The 24,939-nt window shown below is 48.3% G+C and overlaps 3 pseudogenes; all 3 read left to right on the top strand.

Moving 5' to 3' along the window:
* Positions 1-3,152: 3,152 nt before the first annotated feature.
* Positions 3,153-3,271, top strand: LOC143948350 (5S ribosomal RNA; annotated as a pseudogene).
* Positions 3,272-3,594: 323 nt separating this feature from the next.
* LOC143947200 (5S ribosomal RNA) lies at positions 3,595-3,713 on the top strand (annotated as a pseudogene).
* An 11,445-nt stretch (positions 3,714-15,158) lies between these two features.
* On the top strand, positions 15,159-15,278 carry LOC143949135 (5S ribosomal RNA; annotated as a pseudogene).
* Positions 15,279-24,939: the final 9,661 nt, after the last annotated feature.

Raw genomic sequence — 24,939 nt, forward strand, 5'->3', positions numbered from 1 at the left:
GCTTTGACCTGTTTTTTTTCCCTTGTTTCCCAAGGTGACCATCTTGGCATTTGTCAAGAGGGTTGAGAGTGCACAAAGAAATTGCCTACGGGCACAACACCCTGAAAGCGCCCAATCTCGTTTGGTCTCAGAGGCTAAGCAGGGTTGGGCCTGGTTTGTACCTGGATGGGAGACCGCCTGGGTTTTCCAGATGCCGCAGGCTTCTTTTTATGTTGTTGGCGTTGACTTGTTTTTTTTGTTTGTTTCCCAAGGTGACCATCTTGGCGTTTGTCAAGAGGGTTGAGCGTGCATTTGATCTCAGAGGCTAAGCAGGGTTGGGACATGGTTAGTACCTGGATGGGAGACCGCCTGGGATTTCTCGATGCCATAGGCTTTAGTTTTAAGTTGTTGGCATTGACTTATTTTCTTTATTTTTATTATTCTTTTATTAAGTAGAACAACATAAATATAACAGTCAACCATACAGCATGACCCAGGGTCACAATTACATGCTAACAAAAAATAGGCAGCCAAATAACTCTGGGTTCTCAGAGGGGAGTCCTACAGTTTCATGCAGAAAATAGAGAAACCCCACCTCCGACATGTAGTACAGTATAACTAGTGCAGCTCCGTTCGGACAAATGTAATCATGGAGAACAACTGGGACCACAGCGAGCCAGCTTATCATGACCTACGTGAACCAGAGTAAAATATGAGCCGGTCATGTCCAGAACCCTGGGGTTCTTCTGGGTCCCGAAGGCTAGTAAGGAGACAAGGCATAGTCAAAAGGGAGGACGGGGGAAGAAGAGAGTGCAAAGACGGAGAGAGAGGAGGTGGGGGGATGGCGACGGGGAAAAAAAGAAAAATAAAGACAAAAAGGAGGGGGGGAATGCCACCCAGGGCAGACATGGCCTACGTAGGTAAACGTTAGATGTTCAGTCGTTTTCTGGGACGGAGGCACTGCTCACCTCCCGAATGTAGTCTCGAGTACCAGTAAAATACCTCCAGGGCCTTCATGTAACACTAAATGCCTCTTCAGTGTTGTGAAGGGTGGCGGTCAATTCTTCCATCCGGAGAATATGATTGACTTTGGAATACCACAGCACCTTGGATGGGGGCTGAGGCTGCCTCCACAGTGCGGGAATGCAGGCCCGGGCGGCATTCAGGAGTTGCATCGTGAGGGTTTTTTTTGTATTTTCGAACAGGCTGTTCGGTCAAGTATAGAAGGCACGCTACTGGGAACCCAAAAGTTCCTCAAGGTCGGGCATGCCCAGAAAAGGTGTCCCATGGTCCCCATATCTGAATTTCACCTCCAACAAACATCCGGGATCGATCTATCCATTTTATTCAGAAGGTATGGGACTCTATACCAGCGTGAGACTATCTTGTATCTTGATATTGGTTTGCGATGGAAGCTTTATGTACTAAGGTCAGGATCTTCCCTATCTGTTGTGGGGTAAATGTGATGCCTAAGTCCCTCTCCCATTTGTGGATAAATGGTGGGGGTCGACTCCTCCTCCTGACTACTCAATAGGTTGTACAGAAGGGAGAGGGTGTGTCGCACAGGTTCCCTTTTGTGACAGATGGATTTATAGGGTGTCAGGTCTCTAGGAGTGTAGGGGGCCCTTTGTATGGCCAGAAGAAAGTGACGAAGTTGATAAGCACTAAACAAGTCAAGCGGAGGGACAGAAAGCTCGGCGACAGTTTGCGTGGTCGGGAGCCTTCCCATGGGCCACACCTCTCCCAGACGCTGTTTCCCCACCAGTGTCAACTGTCGCAGTTTCTTGTTGGTAAATCCCGATGGGAAGTCTGGATTACCTATAACCGGAGTCATTGGTGATGACAGGGGAGCAATGTGTGTGCAGCGGAACAACCTCCGCACAACAGCCAACGTAGCTCCCACTACGGGGTGACCTCTGAGGTCTTTTGGTAGGGAGGACAGGAGCCACGGGGAGGTCAATAGGGGAATGGATCCATCCTCAATCTCCATCTCCACCCACTGCTTGTGTGGGCCATTACAATGCCAATCAACGACTCTCGCTAGCAGAGTCACTCTGTAGTATTGTCTGAGATCTGGGAGACCCAGACCCCCCTTGTCCTTTGGTCTGGCAAGCAATTGCAAACGGGCTCTGGGCGGTTTGCGCGCCAAAATAAAGTCCCGGAGCAGCACCTGCAGTTGTCTGAAAAAAATTGGGGGTAACCGGATCGGTAATGTCTGGAACATGTATAAGATCCGAGGGAGGGCCATAATTTTTAATGCATTACAGCGCCCGAACCAGGTCAGTGTTAAAGCATGCCAGTTTCCCAAATCAGATTTCAGTCTATCCAGGAGAAGGACAAAATCAAGCAGGTACAATTGCGCTAAATCGGCTGCGATGTCAACGCCCAGTTAACGTATAGATTTTTCAGCCCAGTAGAATGGAAAAGAGGAGCGGAGCCTCTTGGCCTCACCATCCGGGACCGATATATTCAATACAGCCGACTTGGCGCAATTGTTTTTATAGTTTGATAGGCTGCCGTGTCGCTGTAGAGACGCAAGTATTTTGGGAAGCAAAATGTGTGGATTGGAGATGGAAAAAATTAGATCATCAGCGTACGCCGCAATTTTGTGCTGTGCCGAGGGTTTGGATATGCCAGTAATATTCGGGTCATTCCGAACGTGACACATAAGTGGTTCCAGTGTCAGAATAAAAATTAGGGGAGACAGAGGGCACCCCTGCCTCGTCCCATTAGTGATGGGGAAAGAGTCCGAGCACCACTCGGTCACCCGTACCGCTGCCGATGGCGTGGAGTAAAGCGACATTACCCAGCTCATCATGTTGGGGCCAAGACCTATATGTTCCAGGGTGGCCTGCATAAAGTTCCAGGCCACCCTGTCAAAGGCCTCCTCCGCGTCCGTTGACAGCATAAGCAAGGGCCCTCCCTGTACATGCGCCGCATGGATTAAATTGAGGACTCGGGCCGTATTGTCTCTAGCTTCCGACTCATCTCGTTTGATGTTGGAGGCGAATAGAGTCGGGCCTTGTTAGTACCTGGATGGGAGACCGCCTGGGAATACCAGGTGTCGTAGACTTCTTTTTATGTTGTTGGCGTTGACCTGTTTTTTTTTCGCTTATTTCCCAAAGTGACCATCTTGGTGTTTGTCAAGAGGGTTGAGAGTGCCTGAAGAGATTGCCTATGGCCACATCACTCTGAAAGCACCCAATCTCATCTGATCTTGGAGGCTAAGAAGAGTCGGGCCTGGTTAGTACCTGGATGGGAGACCACCTGGGATTACCAGTTATTGTAGACTTCTTTTTATGTTGTTGGCGTTGATTCGTTTTCTTTTTTTTGCTTGTTTCCCAAGGTGACCATCTTGGCATTTGTCAAGAGGGTTGAGAGTGCCCAAAGAGATCGCTTACAGCAGCATCACCCTGAAAGAGCCCTATCTCTTCTCTTTTCTGAGGCTAAGAAGGGTTGGGCCTAGTTAGTACCTGGATGGGAGATGGCGTTGGAATACCAGGTGCCGTATTCTTCTTTTTATGTTGTTGACATTGACCTGTTTTTTTTTTCACTTGTTTCCCAAGGTGACCATCTTGGCATTTGTCAAGAGGGTTAAGAGTGCCCGAATAGATCACCTACGGCCCCATCACCCTGAAAGCGCCCAATCTCGTCTGATCTCGGATGCTAAACAGTGTCGGGCCTGGTTAGTACCTGGATGGGAGACCGCCTGGGAATACCAGGTGCCATAGGCTTCTGTTTTTTTTGTTTTTTTATTTAGTAGTATGCGACATACAATGCAAAGGCAACTTCACAGAATGTGTGATACAAATAGTTATAAACAAACGATCATATTGCATGGATATCAGAGCCAATGGTAAGAAGTCTGAGGAGAATAGCACGTGTACAGCTTTGCGGTCATATTAAGATGAGATTAAAGCTCCATCTCGTTGGGATCCTCTACCACTTAAAATATTATTGATACTAGCCCTGCTACCCTCGAAGAGTTTAGATATCCATAGATAGGGGAAGAGTATTGTGTAGTAGTCAAATGGGGTCGGAACATATGTTTGTAATTTAGGGCATTCCCAGAAAATGTGGAGAATGGTGCCAGCCTGTTGCCCGCAGCGACAGCAGCGGTCAGATTGACCGGGGAATATTTTGGCCAACACCACCGGTGTACGATACCAGCGTGTGATCAGCTTATATGAGATCTCCTGATATTTACTGCAGAGTGACGACTTATGGGCGAAAAAGAGTATTCTGTCCTTCTGTGGTTTGGAGAATGTAGTTTGTAAGTCCCTTTTCCATTTAGCTAGGAAGGGTGGATCCGTGGAGGATTGTGCGTCTGTCAGGATTTGGTAGGACCTAGAGAGGGAACCACGAATTGGGCCATCATCCAGGCAAAGTTCCTCGAAGGGGTGGAATTGTCTAGAGAAGAACGAATGGTTAGGTAGTGATCCGAGGAAATGGATTAGCTGTCTAACTCTCCAGCTATCCAATGCAACAGGTACTTGCTCTAGCAGTATGGTCCCCATGGGAATCAAGCCCGTGGGTCCAAGAAATAGGGCTGCTCTCAGAAGCCCTTTCGGGGCTTGCCTGGTAAAGGCCTGGTCAGACAGGCCCGGAGGGAATCTAGGATGTCCAATAATTGGGGTCATAGGAGAAGGGAAGTTAGTCAGGTGGGAAAGATGAAAAAAACTATCCATCTCGGCGAGCGAGGGGCCAATTAACGGGTGAGTAGTCACACAGGGCTCCAATGGCCTCCCCGCCCAAGGCAGACCAGCCAGTGGAACCCGCGCATTCTCCTGCTCTAGCTTGACCCATAGCTTCAGTTCCCCATGCCGGTGTCTTATCACATATGGTCCCCCATCGGATAGTGTCCGCTGTGTACTGCGCATGCGCAGTACACAGCAACACAGATTCCGAAAATTGCCGAGCATGAACGGCGCCTGCGCACTGAGTCCAGGTTCTATCCCCACTATCCAAGTGGACATAGAGTAAGAATATAAAAGAGCCGAGCGCAGCGAGGCCGAGCCCGAAGCGTGGCGAGCGAAGCTCGCCTGCGAGGGACCCTCTAATATTCACAACCCTATGTCCGCTTGGATGGTGGGGCTACCACCTCCACTCACCGCGCAGGCGCCGTTCAGCTTCGGAGATTTTCCGAAGCTTCGTCTGCTCCGTACTGCTCATGCGCAGTACGGCGCGGACACTATATCATGGCCGGACAGTATATGGCAGAACACCGGCACCAGTCAACCACCTGTTTCATGTGCGTCGCTGTGTAATATAGAGCAGGGTCCGGGAAGCCAATACCTCCCCGCAATTTCGGTCGCAATAGCATTGCCCTACCAATACGCATATGTTTTCCGCACCAGAGGAACTTGATAAAGATTGAGCGAACCGCATGAAAGAAAGTCTGGGGTATTTTGATAGGTAAGGCTTGTAGTAGATACAGAAGTCGTGGCATCGCGTTCATCTTCAACACATTACAGCGTCCGAACCATGACAGAGCTAGTGGGTCCCATCTTTTAAGGTCCGCTGTAAGCCCATAGGCTTCTTTTTATGTTGTTGGCTTTGACCTGTTTTTTTTGCTTGTTTCTCAAGGCGACCATCTTGGCGTTTGTCAAGAGGGTTGGGCGTGTCTTGAAGAGAACGCTTACGGCCACATCAACCTGAAAGCACCCGATGTCATCTGATTTCAGAGGCTAAGCAGCGTCAGGCCTGGTTAGTACCTGGATGGGAGACTCCCTGGGAAGACCAGGTGCCATAGAAGGATCTGGTCTGGTTAGTGTCTTTTTTTATTTTTTATTCTTTATTTACGGATTGCAGGTAATACAGAGACAAACTGTAAAAGACATAGATCCCTCAGTTTTCCAGGTTAACAAAAATACATAGTTAATACTTCGTGGGGGACCGGGGGAAACCTAACAACTTATGTCAGCAGCAGCCCCAGCCGTGGCTAGGCCACCACATTATCCCACTCTAATGATCTGGCACCCTAGTGTCTACTTATAAACCAGGGCAGTCCGCGGGGCGATCCCCCTCAAGGCCCAGACTGAGGGGCCTCTAACATCGGTCACCTTCATTCTATTGGTCAAAGAGCTCAGCCGGGACCACCCCGAGGGCCGCCAACCCCTGGCTGGGAAATCGAGGGAACAAAACGAAAAGATCCTTGCAATCACCATGTATTTTAATTATACTTGGGAGTTAGGGGGTAGGGAAAGAGGGGGGAGCAAATGGGCAGGAGAAGGGGATGGGGTAGAAAGAATGAAAGTTATAGGGGGCTAACAGTGCTACGAGGCAGACGGGGGAGAGAGTGAACCAGGGTGGTATACGAGAAGGGAGAGAAAGAAAGAGGACTCCGATGGGTTCCCACGGCCGGACCCTTCCCTCTATACACGTGCCAGAGCCTACAGATAGGATCTGTATGCGTCGGAAAACCTGAACAGGCTCCAAGACAACCAACAAGCAGTGTGCTCTTCCTCCCTGTCGCCTAACGCTGATGTGAGCTGTTCCATACTGTAGATGTCGCAAACTCTTGCAAACCAGTGAGACACCAGTGGAGCGGCCTGCTGTTTCCACATGCTAGGTATACATGCCCTGGCCCCACTCAGAAGATGTTTTAAGAGAGATTTATGGTACTTCTTGCTCGAGAGTGGGGTCAGATTGAGGAAGATCGCAGCTGGGTTGTTCTGGAGATCAATAGCCGTGAGGTCATAAATGATATTGAGAACCTGTCTCCAGAAATGGGCCAGTTGAGGGCATTCCCAGAAGATATGTAGTAACGTGCCGGCTTGTTCACCGCATCTCCAGCACAAAGGGCTGTGACCGGGAAACATAGCCGCCAGGACAGTGGGGGTCCTGTACCATCGGGTCAAAATTTTATAAGCTATTTCCTGGTATTTACTACATAGGGATGACTTGTGCGCAAAAAGAAGCGCGCGGTTCTTCTGGTCTGGCGAGAGCCGGACATGCAGGTCTCGCTCCCATTTTTCCACGAACACCAGGTTACCCTGGGAGAGTTGGTCCAGTAGGATGCAATATGACAGGGAAAGAGACCTTCGGGTCGGTCCCTCTCCTGAGAATACCTCCTCAAACGATGTTAGGGGTCTGCGGAATTCGCCACTGTTTGGCAAAGATTTCAAGAAGTGGGAGAGTTGGGAAAGCTTCCACTGTCCCAGGGCCGTGGTTGCTAACGCCTCGTACATAGTGGAGACCGCTGTCCACGTCCTAGGGCCAAGAAAAGAAGAGGCCCGCACAAGGTCCCAGTCAGGGTCGAGGCGGAAAGACTTTTCCGTCATGCCGGGTTCAAAGCGTGGGTGTCCAATAATAGGAGTCATGGGCGAAGGGAAACTGGGCACGCCCGTCAGGGTAAAATATCTGTCTAGCTCTTGTAACGTTGGCTCAATGTGTGGGTGTGCCCGCGTCGCTCCCGACCAGCCCGGTCCACTCCAGGGCAAACCCTCAAGTGGAAATGGTACGGATTCATGCTCCAGACGAACCCACAGCTTATCCTTCAGGTGTCTGCACCAGTCAACTACTCTGTTCATGTGCACCGCCGTATAGTACCATGCCGGATCTGGGAGGCCAATCCCTCCCTTGTCTTTTGGTCTGAGCAGTAATGTTCGGCTGAGTCTTGGAGGCCTGCCCTGCCATACGTATCGAATAAAGATGGAGCGCATGGCTTTAAAAAATGATTGGGGGATTTTTATCGGTAAGGCTTGTAATAGGTACAAGAGTCTGGGCATTACATTCATTTTGAGCACATTGCATCTCCCAAACCAAGAGGTCGCCAACTTTGACCACCTCTCTAGATCTACGGCAACATTTTTTAGAAGCGGCTGGAAATTCAATTGGAAAATCAGATGTGGGTCCGGGTGAACCTTGGTACCCAGATATTGTATAGCCCCAGTTGCCCAACGAAAGGGAAAATTAGTGCTTAGACTCGTCTGGGCGTTGGTAGACAGGGAGACGTTGAGTGCTTCCGATTTCTGTAAGTTAATTTTAAAATTTGACAGGGTGCCATATCGTCTTATTTCTGCTAAGAGATTCGGCAATGTAATGTGAGGCTCTGAGACATAGAACAAGAGGTCATCTGCAAAGGCTGCGACCTTATGGTGGTGTGAGAGGGTGTCCAGTCCCTTGATGTCTATGTTCTGCCTGATGTGGTGCAGCAAGGGTTCAAGCGATAGGACAAACAAAAGGGGGGACAACGGGCATCCCTGCCTCGTTCCATTGCCAATAGTGAAACGCGACGAGGCAAACCCATTGACCCTAACCATCGCCGTCGGTGACGAGTAAAGAGCTGTAACCCATGAAAGCATGGGGGGGGGGGTACCCCCAGGCTTCGCAGGGTGGCTAGCAAAAAAGGCCAGCTCACCCTGTCAAACGCTTTTTCTGCGTCCACAGAGAGCAACATAATCGGTAGTTTAAGGCGTCTGGGGCGTTCTATAACATTGATTGTCCTGGTAGTGTTGTCTCGGGCTTCCCTGTTACGAATAAACCCCACCTGATCCAGAGGTATCAGGCGTTGGAGAATGGGCGCCAACCGCTCCGCCAGTATCTTAGTGAAGAGCTTAAGGTCGCGTATTAAGGAGATGGGCCTGTAGTTCACACAGAGAAGCGGATCCTTCTCCGGCTTGGGTATGACCGAGATGCTTGCCTGCAACAGCTCCGGTGGAAAGGTCTGGCCCTCCAATAGGGCGTTAAAAGCTGACACAAACGGCGTGGACAACAGGGAGAGGAAGGCCTTATAATAAGGGACCGTAAACCCATCTGGGCCTGGTGCCTTGCCCTTGGGTGAGTCTCTTAACGCTGCCGACAATTCCTCCGGGGAGATAGGTTGCGAGAGAAGCTCTATCTCTTCCTGTGTCAGCGACGGGAGGTTTCCCGAAGCTAGGTACTCGTCAATGGCCGCTGTGCCGGCCTGGAGGGCGTCTCCTGAGTCCCGGGGGTGCAAGTTATAAAGGGCTTCATAGAAAGATCGGAAACACTCCGCTATCTCCCGTGAATCATGAAGTTTGGCACCCGAAGGGGAGGTCATGGTTGGAATGAAGGACGCTTTGCGTTGGGCACGCAGGGAGTTCGCTAGGGACCTACTACACTTGTCTCCATATTCATAATACGTCCTGTGGACCCACATGAGTCTGGTTCTAGCCTGAAAGAGAGAGAAATCTCTGATTTGTTCTCTAAGATCTCTCACCTCCACCTCCAGCGCAGCAGTCGGCTGGGATTTGTGTCGTTGTTCACACGCATGCAACTTGGCAATAAGTTTGGCGAGAGCCTCAATTTTGGCCACTTTGAGTCTATGACCATGTTAAATAAGAATGCCCCTAATGTAGCATTTATGAGCCGCCCATAACATGAGGGGGTTGGAAACAGAATCACGGTTATGATCAAAGTAACTTTCTAATTCCCTAAGCAGGTCTGCGTGGGTCTCAGGGTCCTTCAGGAGAGACTCGTTCAGTCTCCACCAGGACTGACCACACGACTCCTGTTGTAGCTTCAGCATCAAAGAAATCGGGGCATGGTCAGACAGGGCTATGTGGCCTATCTGAGCGTCTGTGACCGCCGGGATAGCATTGTGGGCGACTAAAAACATATCTATACGTGAGTAAGAACCATGAGCGGTGGAAAAGAACGTATAGTCCCTACGTACGCCACACATCGATCAGTCGGTGGGAGTGTAGCAGGTCTCTTATATGTGAACGCGTTCTCGCAGAAATCGCAGAGGTGCCCGATGATGAGTCTCTGCGGGGGTCCAAGGTGAGGTTAAAGTCCCCCCCAACGATCAAAGTACCCTCCGAGAATGCAGCCAGGGCATCCAAGCATGCTTCTAAGGCCGGCAGCTGGTCCACATTCGGCATGTATAGGTTGGCAAGAGTAAAAGTTTGCGAGTGGAGAGTTCCCTTAATGAAGAGTACTCTCCCTTCACTATCAGCTTGGACAGCTAACAGGCATTTTTAGCAAGAAGAACACACACTCCTCTCGATTTGGAAGTAGGGGACGTGCTGTGGTGGGCCAGGGGGAAGTGCTTACTATAAAGCCGTGGTATTTGGTCTGTCCTGAAATGGGTCTCCTGGAGGAAAACTATTTGGGGCTTCATCCGCCACAATTCTGTTAGGCAGCTGGACCTTTTTTCAGGTACATTCAGCCCTTTCACATTCCAGGAAACCAGCTTCAGGGCCATGTCGGCAGTGGTACCCGGCCGGCGGTCCCCACCAGAGTCAGTAGTAGATATAGAGTTCAAGCATAGAGGAAGAGGAGGAGAAAAAGGAAAAGCAGTAATGAAGCGGAGAAGGTCCGGAGTTAGTAGGGAGGAGGAGGGTAGGAGGGGTGGGGATAGATCGGGGAATTGCTAAAGCTCCTATCGGAGAGAACCTGCTGGTTAGGGCAGAGGGGCCTAGTGGGGGAAGAGGTAAGGCACTGCAGAGGGAGGATCTCGTCGGTGCAGTACCCCTCCAGCATCCCATGGTCCATGCAGTCGCAATCGGGCGTGCACGGAGCTTCTTTGGCATCTTAACTACGACATCAAACGCATTATAGAACATCACTGCAGCAGGTATCGGGCAGTTAACAATAGTAGAACAGTGCATAATTAAACCAACATATTAAACTTTTCAACACAGAGTATAGATAACTTTATACCACCCAGGCACCCGCCCCCCCCCCCAAAAAAAATGGAAAAAAGGGGGGGGGGAGAGGGGGAGGGAGCGGGAACGCCGCCCAGGGGCACCCGGGGGGCACCACCAGGCAGTCCAAAAACACAAACAGCGCAGAGACTAGGGCACCTGTAGATAAACAGTAACGAGAATGGTGAACAGTACCGCCAATAACTCAGGGCTTCGTCCAGGAAGCGCAGTGTCCAACTCTGTTCTTCCAATGTCCTTCCTCTCCCCTAGCGGGGGCGCTGGGAACAATGGCCCGTGGCATGGTAAACAACACAAAGCTGGATACTCCAGCCATCTATGTTGGTAGAGAAAAAGAAAACAAAAAAAAAAGGGTATAACACAGGAATAACGGAATATTACTGTACTCTCTCAGGGTTCACGATCTTGAGGGGCCTGCGATCTCTGACGTTGGGATCGACGGTGGCGTCTCACTCTCTGTGGCCTGGTTGAGGGGTTGTTCGTCGGGGCCACTGCTCCCTGGGGGACAACAGGAGCCAACCAGTCGGGGACCTGAACCGAGGGCAGGCCCAAAGCCTCCAGAAAGGACGGGACCTCCGAAGGGTGTCGTAGCGCAAGGGGCCTCCCATTTTTGCGCACTATAAGGTGAAACGGATGGCCCCACTTGTATGGAATCCTCCGTTCAGTTAGGTGTTCCAGAAGGGGTCGCAGACCAGGGCCAGATTAAGAACATTGTGGGCCTGGTGCTGAGGATTTTGATGGGGCCTTTTATAAACAATAAATAAATAAAAATGCAAACTATTTTTTGTTATAACAAATTAAATGAAAGAGAGAGAGGGGATGAAAGAGGTGTGAGGGGTAAGGGAGGGAGGATGAGAGAGAAAGGGGGGGATGGGAGAAAGAGGGAATGACATCAACGCAGCCTGGCCAAGGCAAATGACGGAAGGCACAGAACCCAGAACGAAGACCGGGTGAAGATGGAAGTGCCCGGGCCCCGCCGGACTGATCACAGCACAGCACTGGAGGTCTGACAGGTAAGTGTACCCTAATGTGCTAATATGCTGGGCACACTTGTACATTATGGCATAACCTCCCCAAGGGCCTCTAAAAAGTAGTAATGTTAGAAAAGTTTACTACCGCTTTACTATCACCGGAGCCTCTCATGGGGCCCTACTGACCCTGTGGCCCTTGGGCAGTGCCTAAGTACATGGTTGTCAACATTTCAAATATATTTTAGGGTTGCTTTTTTTACAAGTGCTATATTTAGAGTAGCTGACATCCCCCGTGTTCCTCTATACATCACAATAGTCATTACAAAATAAAATAAGTACTAATAATGGGGCAGAACAAATATGAGGACTGTGAGATTTCCTTTAGTTGAACTGACAAAAGTGCCCATTCTAGAGCTGGTAACATTGAGGAACATATAATTTTAACATATAATTTTAAAGAACAGTTTTTTGTGGGTAAGAGGCATAAGGGAGGAGTGTGGATGGTATAAAAGTGGGAAGTATGTGCAGGTGAGGGAGAGGAATGTGGAAGTTCTAACAGTGGGCACTATGTACATGAGAGGAGTGCAGAGGGTATGGCAGAAGGCACTATGTACAGGAGAGGAGTGTGAAGGGTAAGACAGTGGGCAGTATGCACAGCAGAGGAGTGTAGAGGGTATGAAATTGGGCACTATGTATAAGAGAAGAGTGTGGAGGGTATGACAGTGGGCACTATGTACAGGAGAGTAGGACAGTAAGCAGTAATTACAGGAGAGGAGTGTGGAGGGAGGATATGACGGTGGGCACTATGTATAGGAGAGGAGTATGGAGGGTATGAAAGTTAGTAGTATGTACAGGAGTGGAGGGTATGATAGTGGGCACTATGTATAGGAGAGAAGTGTTGGAGGTATGGCAGTGGGCACTATGTATAGGAGAGAAGTGTTGGAGGTATGACAGTGGGCACTATGTATAGGAGAGGAGTGTGGAGGGTATGACAGTGAGTAGTATGTACAGGAGAGGAGTATGGAGGGTATAGCGGTGGGCACTATGTATAGGAGAGGAGTATGGAGGGTATGGCGGTGGGCACTATGTATAGGAGAGGAGTATGGAGGGTATGTCGGTGGGCACTGTATAGGAGAGGAGTGTGAAGGGTACGACAGTGGACACTATGTACAGGAGAGAAGTGTATGACAGCGGGCACTATGTATATGAGAGGAGTATGGAGGGTATGATAGTGAGTAGTATGTACAGGAGAGGAGTGTGGAGGGTATGACAGTGGGCACTATGTATAGGAGAGAAGTGTTGGAGGTATGGCAGTGGGCACTATGTATAGGAGAGAGGTGTTGGAGGTATGACAGTGGGCACTATGTATAGGAGAGGAGTGTGAAGGGTATGACAGTGAGTAGTATGTACAGGAGAGGAGTATGGAGGGTATAGCGGTGGGTACTATGTATAAGAGAGGAGTATGGAGGGTATGGCAGTGGGCACTATGTATAGGAGAGGAGTATGGAGGGTATGTCGGTGGGCACTGTATAGGAGAGGAGTGTGAAGGGTACGACAGTGGACACTATGTACAGGAGAGAAGTGTATGACAGTGGGCACTATGTACAGGTGAGGAGAGTGTAGGATATGACAGCGGGCGTTATGTATAAGAGAGAAGTGTGGAGGGTATGACAGTGAGCAGTATGTACAGGAGAGAAGTGTGGAGAGTATGACAGTGGACACTATGTATAGGAGAGAAGTGTGGAGAGTATGACAGTGGGCACTATGTATAGGAGAGAAGTGTGGAGAGTATGACAGTGGGCACTATGTATAGGAGAGAAGTGTGGAGAGTATGACAGTGGGCACTATGTATAGGAGAGAAGTGTGGAGAGTATGACAGTGGGCACTATGTATAGGAGAGAAGTGTGGAGAGTATGACAGTGGGCACTATGTATAGGAGAGAAGTGTGGAGGGTATGACAGTGGGCACTATGTATAGGAGAGAAGTGTGGAGAGTATGACAGTGGGCACTATGTATAGGAGAGGAGGATGAAGTAATCTGGGAAGGAAAAATGTAAAGGTTTGTGGAAGGATGTTTAGGGGCTGTGTAGTGGTTAAGCGGGCCAGACATGGATTGAAATTACACCAATTAGGCAGAGACCAGCCATAGTCGATCTATGTATGGGCTAGCTGGTTTTACACAAGTCAACCTATTAACCGACTTGAGTGCAACCAGCCTGTCAGGTTTTCCCCAAAATAATCAGTGCTGCCACCTATAGTTAGCAACACTAATCATTGTATTCACTGGCAGAACACAATAACACTGCGGGAGTGATTGAATAACACTGCGGGAGTGATTGCCCCATTCACAGGGCAGCAGGTGAGAGGGTGTGTGGGGACAGGCTGGGAGAGATACTAGTCAGTCCCTGGGTAGGCACCGGTTAGTATCAGAGCCAGATACACACAGGTTACATACGCCAAGATCATTAGAGCGAGAGCAATAATTCTAGCACTAGACCTCCTCTGTAACTCTAAACATGTAAACTGTAAAAAAATGTAAAGCATCGCTTAGTACACAACAAAAAATCGTCCTAACTTTAGTGTTTTTTTTTATGAATGAAACAGTTTCTTTCCAACATAAAAAGTTGCAAATACCACCATTTTATTCCATAGGGTCTCTGCTAAAACAATATATAATGTTTGAGGGTTCTGAGTAATTTTCTAGCATAAAAAAATGATGATTTTTACATGTAGGAGAGAAGTCTCAGAATGGGCCTGGTTGCCAAGGGGTTAATTATCATAAGTAATATACAAATAATTATTATGAGCTCTGTGAGTTCATCCTCTCAGTCTGCTGCAGAGTGTTCCAGCTTGTATTTATACTGCCGCTCTGTATGTAGCTTCTGACAGGCTGCGCAAGGAACCCTGTATCTCCGGAACCATAGATGATAGCAGCCCCATATTTTAACCAGTGCTGGGGTGGGTCTTTAGCTACATACCCACCAAATATGGGGTCTCTGTGACTCCTGGTCGCCGAGCTAAAATCCTCTAGGTCGATCTTTTTTTTTTTTTTTTTGATTTTTTTTTTTTTTGGGCAAATGGGCCTATCTTGAGAAAGGGGCCTGGAGCTGCAGCTCCAATAGCCCCTATGTTAATCCGGCCCTGCCTATGGGCACATAAGCCTGAAAGCGCCCGATCTCCTCTGATCTCAGAGGCTAAACAGGGTCGGGCCTTGCTAGTACCTGGATTGGAGACCACCTGGGAATACTAGGTGCTGAAGGCTTATTTTTATGTTCTTGGCGTTGACTTGTTTTTTTTTTTTGTTTGTTTACCAAGGTGACCATCTTGGTGTTTGTCAAGAGGGTTGAGAGTGCTTGAAGAGCTCGCCTATGGCCACATAACCCTGAAAGCACCAGATCTCGTCTGATCTCAGAGACTAAACAGTGTCGGGCCTTGTTAATACCTGGATGGGAGACCACCTGGGAATACTAGGTGCTGCAGACTTCTTCTCATGTTGTTGGCGTTGACTTGATTTTTTTGTTTGTTTCCCAAGGTGACCATATTGGCGTTAGTCAAGGTTGAGAGTGCCTGAAGAAATCTCCTACGGCCACACCACCCTGAAAGAGCCCAATCTCATCTGATCTCAGAGGCTAAGCAGGGTTGGGACCAGTTTAGTACCTGGATGGGAGACCGCCTGGGATTTCCAGATGCCGTAGGCTTCTTTTTATGTTGTTGCCGTTGACCTATTTTTTTCCGCTTGTTTCCAAGGTGACCATCTTGGTGTTTGTCAAGAGAGTTGAGAGTGCCTGAAGATATTGGCTACGGCCACATCACCCTGAATCTGTTCCATCTTGTCTGATATTGGAGGCTAAGCAGGGTCGGGCCTGGTTAATGCCTGGATGGGAGACCGCCTGGGAATACCAGGTGTCGTAGGCTTCTTTTTTTTTTCAAATATAATTTTTTCTCCAAATAGGGGAAGACGGTCCCCCGAGTACATAATGCAACAGAGAAATACAGAGCAAAAAGCAGCTGAACAATACTTGATACAGGTATATTCGCAACTGTGAGTCTGCCTTCCATCAATCACAATGATTCGAGGCACGGATAAAGTACTGTACCAAGATCCAGGGTCACACAAACCCCAGGTCCCTCCGGCATAATCCATCCAGAGGGGGGTGTGGGGCCGTCATTCCCAATTTTCCACTCTTTCCAAAAGAGAGAGGGGGTGGAGGGGGTGAGAGATAGGGGAGGAAGGCAGAAAAGAGAAGGGTTGAAAGATCAGAAAAGGAGAAGGGGGGACGAGACACGATGGCAGCCACTGTCCAAGGGGCCAGTCAAGGAAAGCTCAGAGCACTAAGGCGATAGCAGGCGACATCCTTCCAGCGAGAATATAAAGGTATTCCAGATGTCTCAGGTTTGTTTAAAAAATTCTTGTTTACCTTGTAATGTGAGGATCAAGTCCTCCATTTTTTTTAATGTCCTCTATTTTCTTAAGCCAGTGGGTAATGAAAGGGGGGGAACATTTTTTCCAATAGAGAGGGATGCAGGATTTCGCCGCATTTATCACATGCCGTAAAATTGATTTTTTTGTACTTCTTAATGGGAATCTGTGAATGGTGCAAGAGAAAGAATGCAGCCTCTTCCTGGATGGAGAAGTCTGTGAATTTTTGTGTTATGCATCGGAGCTCTGTCCAGAAGTCCACCAAGCTGAGGCAGGACCAAAATTTGTGCAGCAACGTGCCCTCTTCTTCTCCACACCTCCAGCATATGTTTGAGGAAGAGGGGAAACATTTCTGCAGCTTTGATGGTGTCAAATACCACCTGGTGAGAAGTTTAAAATTCGTCTCCTGTATCTTCGTGCACAGCGACATTTTGAGAGCCAAAGTGATAATGTGTTGTCTCTGTGCTGGGGAAAATTAGCAATTAAGGTCCTTTTCCCAGTTGGACAGACAGGTTAAGTGTGGGTAATCTGTTTGAGAGAGAATGTGGGCCAAAGGGCCTTCACTCCTGCATAGAGTCTCAAACTCCGTCTGAGGGCGGGCGAACGTTTGAGGATTGGGGATGGAATGGAGAAAATGATGTCGTTGCGCAGCTCTCCAAAAAGGCAGTTGGAAAAGCCCTGTCGGATCTGTTAGGGTTGAGAAAGAAGGCCATTTTCCATCAATGACGAATTTAGACGCATTGTCTAGGTTGGAATTTCTAAGTGGGTCCCCAGTTCAAAGGTTGGATGGCCACGTATAGGGAATAGGGGGGAAGTCAAAGACGTGAGTGTGTTTTGGGTAGCGATCAGGTGACTGACTTTCAACTAAGCCCCTATAGTGGGATGTGACATAAATTCTGTGGGTAAATACTTATAGCACCACATGGTGCTTCTTATCGGAATTTGGGAGTGAGCTTAGAAAGTTTGTTTCGATTCCAGTCCAATACACGCCCCAGATGGGAGGCCAGGTAGTAGCGTTGCAAGTTAGGGAGAACCAACACTCCCTGTTGTTTAGACAATGTCAGCTGTGACCGCTTAAGTCTGGGATTTTTGTGAGCCCAGTTAAATTGAGTGAGCAAGGATTGAACTTGCTTAAAAAACAGGACTGGAATCTGGATCAGGAGAGCTTGGAAAAGATAAGTAAATTTAGGGAGTATGTTCATTTTAATGAGATTGCATCTGCTGAACCAGGAATGGAGGCCAGAATGCCACCCGTGAAGCAAACTGCGGATCTTAGTGACAAGGGGTGGGGGGAAGTTCAACATAAACGTACGCGCGATGTCCGGTGGAATGTAAGTACGTGAGTATATTTTACTTATCCATGCCAGCATCCGTTCACTCAGACCTATATGGCGAAGGACCGAGAACATTAATGTCCATTTGACCCGATCAAAAGCCTTCTCGGCATCAGTACTCATGAAAAGACAAGGGGTCCCAGATGACTTTGCTTTACGGATCAGGGTAAGCACCTTAGTGGTGTTGTCCCTATTTTCCCTGGTGGGAATAAAACCTAACTGGTCAATATGTATAAGGGACTACAAGTGATGTGCCAATCACATGGCGAGGAGTTAGAGAATAGTTTTAGGACCGAATTTTGGAGGGAAATGGGTCTGTAGCTCCCACATAGGCCCGGGTCTTTGCCCTCCTTAGGTATCAACGAGATGTGGGCTCTAAGAGTATCCTCAGGAAAATCCCCATTCGAGCTCAGAGTATTAAATAAATTCACCAAGCGCGGGCCGAGAATAGGGAGGAAGGTCTTAAAGTATTGTGCGGTATATCCGTCAGGGCCCGGAGCCTTACCCACCTTCGGAGGTCCCACAGCCGTCTGGACTTCTTCCAGTGTGATCGGGTCCTCCAAGTACTCCCGTGATTCCGATGAGAGGGTTGGTAGACCAGAACCGGTTACATATCTGTCTATATTGTCCTGTCCAGACCCTGAATCGGGCAGGTTGTAGAAAACAGAGTAACATTTTTCAAAGACTTCGACTATTTGGGTTGGGGTAGAGCCCTCTGGCCATTCTCATCTATCAACTGTGGTATGTAAGAGCCAGATTTCAACTCCTTTACCGACCTGGCTAAGATTTTTCTGCATTTGTCCTCTGACTCCTACGCCAGTTTACGACAAAACTGGAGTGCCGCTTTCGCTTTATAATGGAGTAGGACAGCAATATGGGTATGGAGTGTCCCCAATTCAATCTCTAAGGTCCGTAAGGGGGTATGTTTATGTTTCGCTTCCACAGAGGCAAGTTCACGAAACAGATTAGCAAGCTGTTCCTTCCGTGTTCGTTTGATGCGTGCCCCGTGCCTGATAAGTACCCTGCGGAGTACTGACTTGTGAGCCTCCCAAATTATCCCCGGGTCACAGTCCTGCTTTAGTTTTCTTGGAAATAAAGGTCCAATTCCCTGGTCACATCTGCTAAAACTTCCGGTATCTGGAGGAGGCTCTCATTAAGGTGCCAGAATAGAGACCTAGGTGAGGGGTAGGGAGCGAGGAGCAAGAGGCAGAAGTATCAACCGATGGCGAAAGGGGACATTAAAGTCCCCACCTAATATCAATTGGCCCTCCCGAAAGTCACATAATCTGTGCAGGGTAGTTCTGAGGAACGTGTCTTGGTGATCATTGGGAGCGTACACAGTGGCAAATATAAAAAGGCGCTCTCCAATGTGGCCCCTAAGAAAAAGATATTGGCCCCCAGGGTCCACCAGAGAATCCTGGAGAACCCAGGGGAGCCTGCTAGAGATCAGAATGGAGAGGAGGGGTTAGTAGAGTGGTAGACCTTAGGGAAGGATCTCGACCATAGAAAGGGGAGGCTAGTATTTTTAAAATGTGTTTCTTGTATAAAGGCCACATCAGTACAGGATGTGTTCAGTTCTCACAGGAGGATCCACCATTTTTCAGGGGAGTTCAGTCCCTTAACGTTTAGAGAGGTGACCTTGACTGAGTCTCCCATCGCTCCTCGGGGAAGGGGAGGGGGACGTCAGAGAAAAGCAAAGAAAGTTGAACCAAGGTAGGTTTTGGGTAGGTAATGCATGGCGGGAACTAAGGGGGAGAAAGGAAGGGCAAATGGAAGGAAAGGTAAAGGGAAAAAGAGGCCGGGCACCTCAACCCCAGGGGGAGAGGGAAATTAAGGGTTGTCCGCACTCAACAGTACAGGAAGGGTATACTAAAACAGCACAATTATGCTATAGCGCTTACCAGATGTACACTGGGTTTAAAGCGCTGTCCTACTTGGGTTATTGGGTAGACAGGTCGGAGAGGGAGCCCCCGAATCCTAGTCCCCCCAGTCCCGGCAGTGGTAAATGTCACGTCTGATACCGGTATGCAAATAAAAGACAATCAGTAACATCAAAGAAACAAAAAACAGTAGTATAACCAAAACAGAGGTAGAGCATATAACTGTCAGCACTGAGGGGTCTCCTCGGCTCACCCTAAACATAGGCATGCACGAGGGAGCCCGTCACAACAGAAAAGGCATCACAGAATGGGATCCACCACCCCCGTCCCATACCCCTAAAGTACATGCAGTCCCCGAACAAATGCATTTCTCCCTTTGGCAGATTGTCCTCTCCTTACCCCCTCTCCTCCGTCCACGCCCCGGGGGGAAAAGGGGCAGGGAAGGGGGGAAAGGGGGAGTGGAAGGGGGAAAGGGGGAGTGTAAGGGGGAAAGGGGGAGGGAAAGGAGGGAAGGGAAGGGTGGTAAGGGAGGGAAGGGAGGGGGAAACAGAGGAGAGGGGACAAACATGCAGAAATGTCAAGTCCTTTAGCGCACTCCCACCAGCAAACACCCGGACCCCATAAATTTCAACTCCTCCCCTCCATGGTCACCACATCAAGATGAAAGAGGAGCAGCCCTGGTCGGTGCATGGAAAATCCGGCAGGCAAGGGGCTAGGGCCACCATCCCTCCATCCAATGGGAGACTTCACCCGAGCAGCAGTCCTGGGGCCCGCCAATTAGTGTCTCTCCTGCATCGCCATCGGGGGCTGTGTAGAGCATCCAGAGGGAGGCTGGGACCGCCCAAACAGTAAGGGGTAAATCCTCCAGGGGGGTCCAGAGTCACCCTGGAGGGAAGCAGTGTCTCGTACCAATAGGCTCAATAAATAAGTCATCCAGGGTCCCCGAAAGCTGCAGAAGGCAATGTCGGCAAAGAGTAGGTGGGAGCCAGAGGGGGGGACAAGGGGCGCATCCAGGGGGAGGGGACACATATGCGGGAATGTCAAGCCCTTCCAGTACAGCGCATTAGGTATCACTCAGACCCCCCAAAGTGCAACTCCCCCATCTAAGGTGAAGACTCCAGAAGGGAAGATGAGCCGCCCTGGTCTGTACATGAAAGAACCTGCTGCCAAGGGGTTGGGGCCATCATCCCTTCCTCCAATGGGAGATGCCACCGGAATGACAGCCCCGTGTCCTGTCAAGTGGTGCCCCTCTGACAATGTCGTTGTGGTATATGTGGAGCATCCAGGGAGAGGCAGGGACCACCCACACAGTGAGGGGTAAAGCCTCCAAGGAGGACCGGTGTCAGACAGGAGGATAGCGGTGTCTTGTACAAGTTGGTTAATTAGACAAGTCATCCAGTGTGTTCCTGTGAGCAGCGGAAAGAAAGGTCAGTAAGGATTATGAAAGGGTGGGGGCCAGGGAGTGCATAAAACTGCCACCAGATGACCGGGGCAAAGAGGGCAAGGGGATGAAACTCAGATCTGGTAGGTGGGGGCGGGGGTGAGGAGTGTCCCTCATATTACTCACGTTGGCCATACCTTGAAGCTGAGCGCTCTGCATACCCAGGACGTTCTTCTGTATAATCTAGCCTATCTGTATACATTAGCCTGTCTTTTGTACACATTAGTCGGTCCTCTGTATACACTAGTCTGTCTGTATACACTAGTGTATACAGATAAGCTAGATTATACAGAAGAACGTCCTGGGTATGCAGAGATGGAGGCTAGGGTATACAGAGAGAGAGGCTAGAGTATGCATACTTGCTAGTGTATACAGACGGACTAGTGTATACAGTAGACCGGCTAGTTTATATAGGGAGGCTAATGTGTGCAAAAGACAGGCTAGTGTATACAAATAGGCTAGATTATAGAGAAGAACATCTTGGGTATGCAGAGAGAGAATCTGGGTTACACAGAGAGGCTGGTGTATGCAGACTTGCTAGTGTATACAGACGGACTAGTGTATAGAGAGGCTTGGGTATACAGAGAGCTAATGTATAAAGAGCAGCTAGTGTATACAAAAGACATCCAAGGGTATACAGAGAGACTCGTGTATGCAGAAGACCGGCTAGTTTATACAGAGAGGCTAAAGTGTACAAAACACAGGCTAGATTATACAGAAGAACGTCCTGGGTATGCAGAGATGGAGGCTAGGGTATACAGAGAGAGAGACTGCGTTACACAGAGAGGCAGGAGTATGCAGACTTGCTAGTGTATACAGATGGACTAGTGTATACAGTAGACCGGCTAGTTTATACAGAGAGGCTAATGTGTACAAAAGACAGGCTAGTGTATACAGATAGGCTAGATTATACATAAGAAGGTCCTGGTTATGCAAGAGATGGAGGCTAGGGTATGCAGAGAGAGAGGCTTGGTTACACAGACTTGCTAATGTATACAGACGGACTAGTGTATACAGAGGACCGGCTAGTTTATATAGAGAGGCTAATGTGTACAAAAGACAGGCTAGTTTATACAGATAGGCTAGATTATACAAAAGAACGTCCTGGGTATGCAGAGATGGAGGCTAGGGTATACAGAGAGAGAGTGAGGCTGGGTTACACAGAGCGGCAGTAGTATGCAGACTTGCTAGGGTATACAGAGAGAGAGGCTAGAGTATGCATACTTGCTAGTGTATACAGGCGGACTAGTGTATACAGAAGACCGGTTAGTTTATACAGAGAGGCAAATGTGTACAAAAGACAGGCTAGTGTATACAAATAGGCTAGATTATAGAGAAGAACGTCCTGGGTATGCAGAGATGGATGGCTAGTGTATACAGATAGGCTAGATTATACAGATAGGCTAGATTATACAGAAGAACGTCCTGGGTATGCAGAGATGGAGGCTAAGGTATACAGAGAGAGAGGCTAGAGTACGCATACTTGCTAGTGTATACAGATGGACTAGTGTATACAGAGGACCGGCTAGTTTATACAGAGAGGCTAATGTGTACAAAAGACAGGCTAGTGTATAAAAATAGGCTAGATTATAGAGAAGAACGTCCTGGGTATGCAGAGAGAGAAGTTGGGTTACAAAGAGAGGCTAGTGTATGCAGACTTGCTAGTGTATACCGGTGGACTAGTGTATACAGAGAGGCTTGGGTATACAGAGAGCTAATGTATAAAGAGATGCTAGTGTATACCGACGGACTAGTGTATACAGAGGACCGGCTAATTTATACAGAGAGGTTAATGTGTACAAAAGACAGGCTACTTTATACAGATAGGCTAGATTATACAGAAGAACGTCCTGGGTATGCAGAGATGGAGGCTAGGGTATACAGAGAGAGAGCGAGGCTGGGTTACACAGAGACGCAGGAGTATGCAGACTTGCTAGTGTATACAGATGGACTAGTGTATACAGTAGACCGGCTAGTTTACACAGAGAGGCTAATGTGTACAAAAGACAGGCTAGTGTATACAGATAGGCTAGATTATACAGAAGAAGGTCCTGGTTTATGCAAGAGATGGAGGCTAGGGTATGCAGAGAGAGAGGCTTGGTTACACAGACTTGCTAGTGTATACAGACGGACTAGTGTATACAGAGGACCGGCTAGTTTATACAGAGAGGCTAATGTGTACAAAAGACAGGCTAGTGTATACAGATAGGCTAGATTATACAGAAGAACGTCCTGGGTATGCAGAGATGGAGGCTAGGGTATACAGAGAGAGAGGCTAGAGTATGCATACTTGCTAGTGTATACAGGCGGACTAGTGTATACAGAAGACCGGTTCGTTTATACAGAGAGGCTAATGTGTACAAAAGACAGGCTAGTGTATACAAATAGGCTAGATTATAGAGAAGAACGTCCTGGGTATGCAGAGAGAGAAGTTGGGTTACAAAGAGAGGCTAGTGTATGCAGACTTGCTAGTGTATACCGGTGGACTAGTGTATACAGAGAGGCTTGGGTATACAGAGAGCTAATGTATAAAGCGATGCTAGTGTATACCGATGGACTAGTGTATACAGAGGACCGGCTAGTTTATACAGAGAGGTTAATGTGTACAAAAGACAGGCTACTTTATACAGATAGGCTAGATTATACAGAAAAACGTCCTGGGTATGCAGAGATGGAGGCTAGGGTATACAGAGAGAGAGAGCGAGGCTGGGTTACAGAGAGAGGCAGGAGTATGCAGACTTGCTAGTGTATACAGATGGACTAGTGTATACAGTAGACCGGCTAGTTTACACAGAGAGGCTAATGTGTACAAAAGACAGGCTAGTGTATACAGATAGGCTAGATTATACAGAAGAAGGTCCTGGTTTATGCAAGAGATGGAGGCTAGGGTATGCAGAGAGAGAGGCTTGGTTACACAGACTTGCTAGTGTATACAGATGGACTAGTGTATACAGAGGACCGGCTAGTTTATACAGAGAGGCTAATGTGTACAAAAGACAGGCTAGTGTATACAGATAGGCTAGATTATACAGAAGAACGTCCTGGGTATGCAGAGATGGAGGCTAGGGTATACAGAGAGAGAGGCTAGAGTATGCATACTTGCTAGTGTATACAGGCGGACTAGTGTATACAGAAGACCGGTTAGTTTATACAGAGAGGCAAATGTGTACAAAAGACAGGCTAGTGTATACAGATAGGCTAGATTATACAGATAGGCTAGATTATACAGAAGAACGTCCTGGGTATGCAGAGATGGAGGCTAAGGTATACAGAGAGAGAGGCTAGAGTACGCATACTTGCTAGTGTATACAGATGGACTAGTGTATACAGAGGACCGGCTAGTTTATACAGAGAGGCTAATGTGTACAAAAGACAGGCTAGTGTATACAAATAGGCTAGATTATAGAGAAGACCGTCCTGGGTATGCAGAGATGGAGGCTAAGGTATACAGAGAGAGAAGTTGAGTTGCAAAGAGAGGCTAGTGTATGCAGACTTGCTAGTGTATACCGGTGGACTAGTGTATACAGAGAGGCTTGGGTATACAGAGAGCTAATGTATAAAGAGATGCTAGTGTATACAAAAGACAACCAAGAGTAGACAGTGAGGCTCGTGTATACAGAAGACCGGCTACAGAGAAGCTAATTTGTACAAAAGACAGGCTAGTGTATACAGATAGGCTAGATTATACAGAGGAAGGTCCTGGGTATGCAGAGATGTAGGCTAGGGAATCCAGAGACTGTGTTACACAGAGAGGCTAGAGTATGCAGAAGACCGGCTATTTTTTTTTACAGATAGGCTTGTGTATACAGAAGACAGTCTGGGGAATTCAGTGAGGCTAGTGTATGCAGAGAGGCTGGGACACCGAGACTATTGTAAAAAGAAGGCAGGCTAGTGTATATAGATTACGGGCACCTGTATACAGAAGACAGAGAGGCTAGTCTATATTGAGTGGCTGGTGTACACAGAGAGATTAATGTATACAGAAAAGCTAGCGTGTAAAGAAGACAGGACTTTATTTTTTGCTAATGCAACTACTTTTGAAACATATAAAGTGCTTTTTTCATATTTTGGTGCTGTTAAAAAGTGGTGTGTTGTCAGTGGTGATATCAATGTGACAGTTAATGTGGAGAACTACAACTATTCAAAATATTTGTTAGACATTTGACTACTACAAAATACTCTTCCCCTATCTATGGATATCTAAACTCTTCGAGGGTAGCAGGGCTAGTATCAATAATATTTTAAGTGGTAGAGGATCCCAACGAGATGGAGCTTTAATCTCAT

The sequence above is a fragment of the Lithobates pipiens genome, unplaced genomic scaffold (genome assembly GCF_037356315.1).
Source record: "Lithobates pipiens isolate NorthernLeopardFrog02 unplaced genomic scaffold, aLitPip1_a1.2 Scaffold_30, whole genome shotgun sequence".
NCBI lineage: Eukaryota > Metazoa > Chordata > Amphibia > Anura > Ranidae > Lithobates > Lithobates pipiens.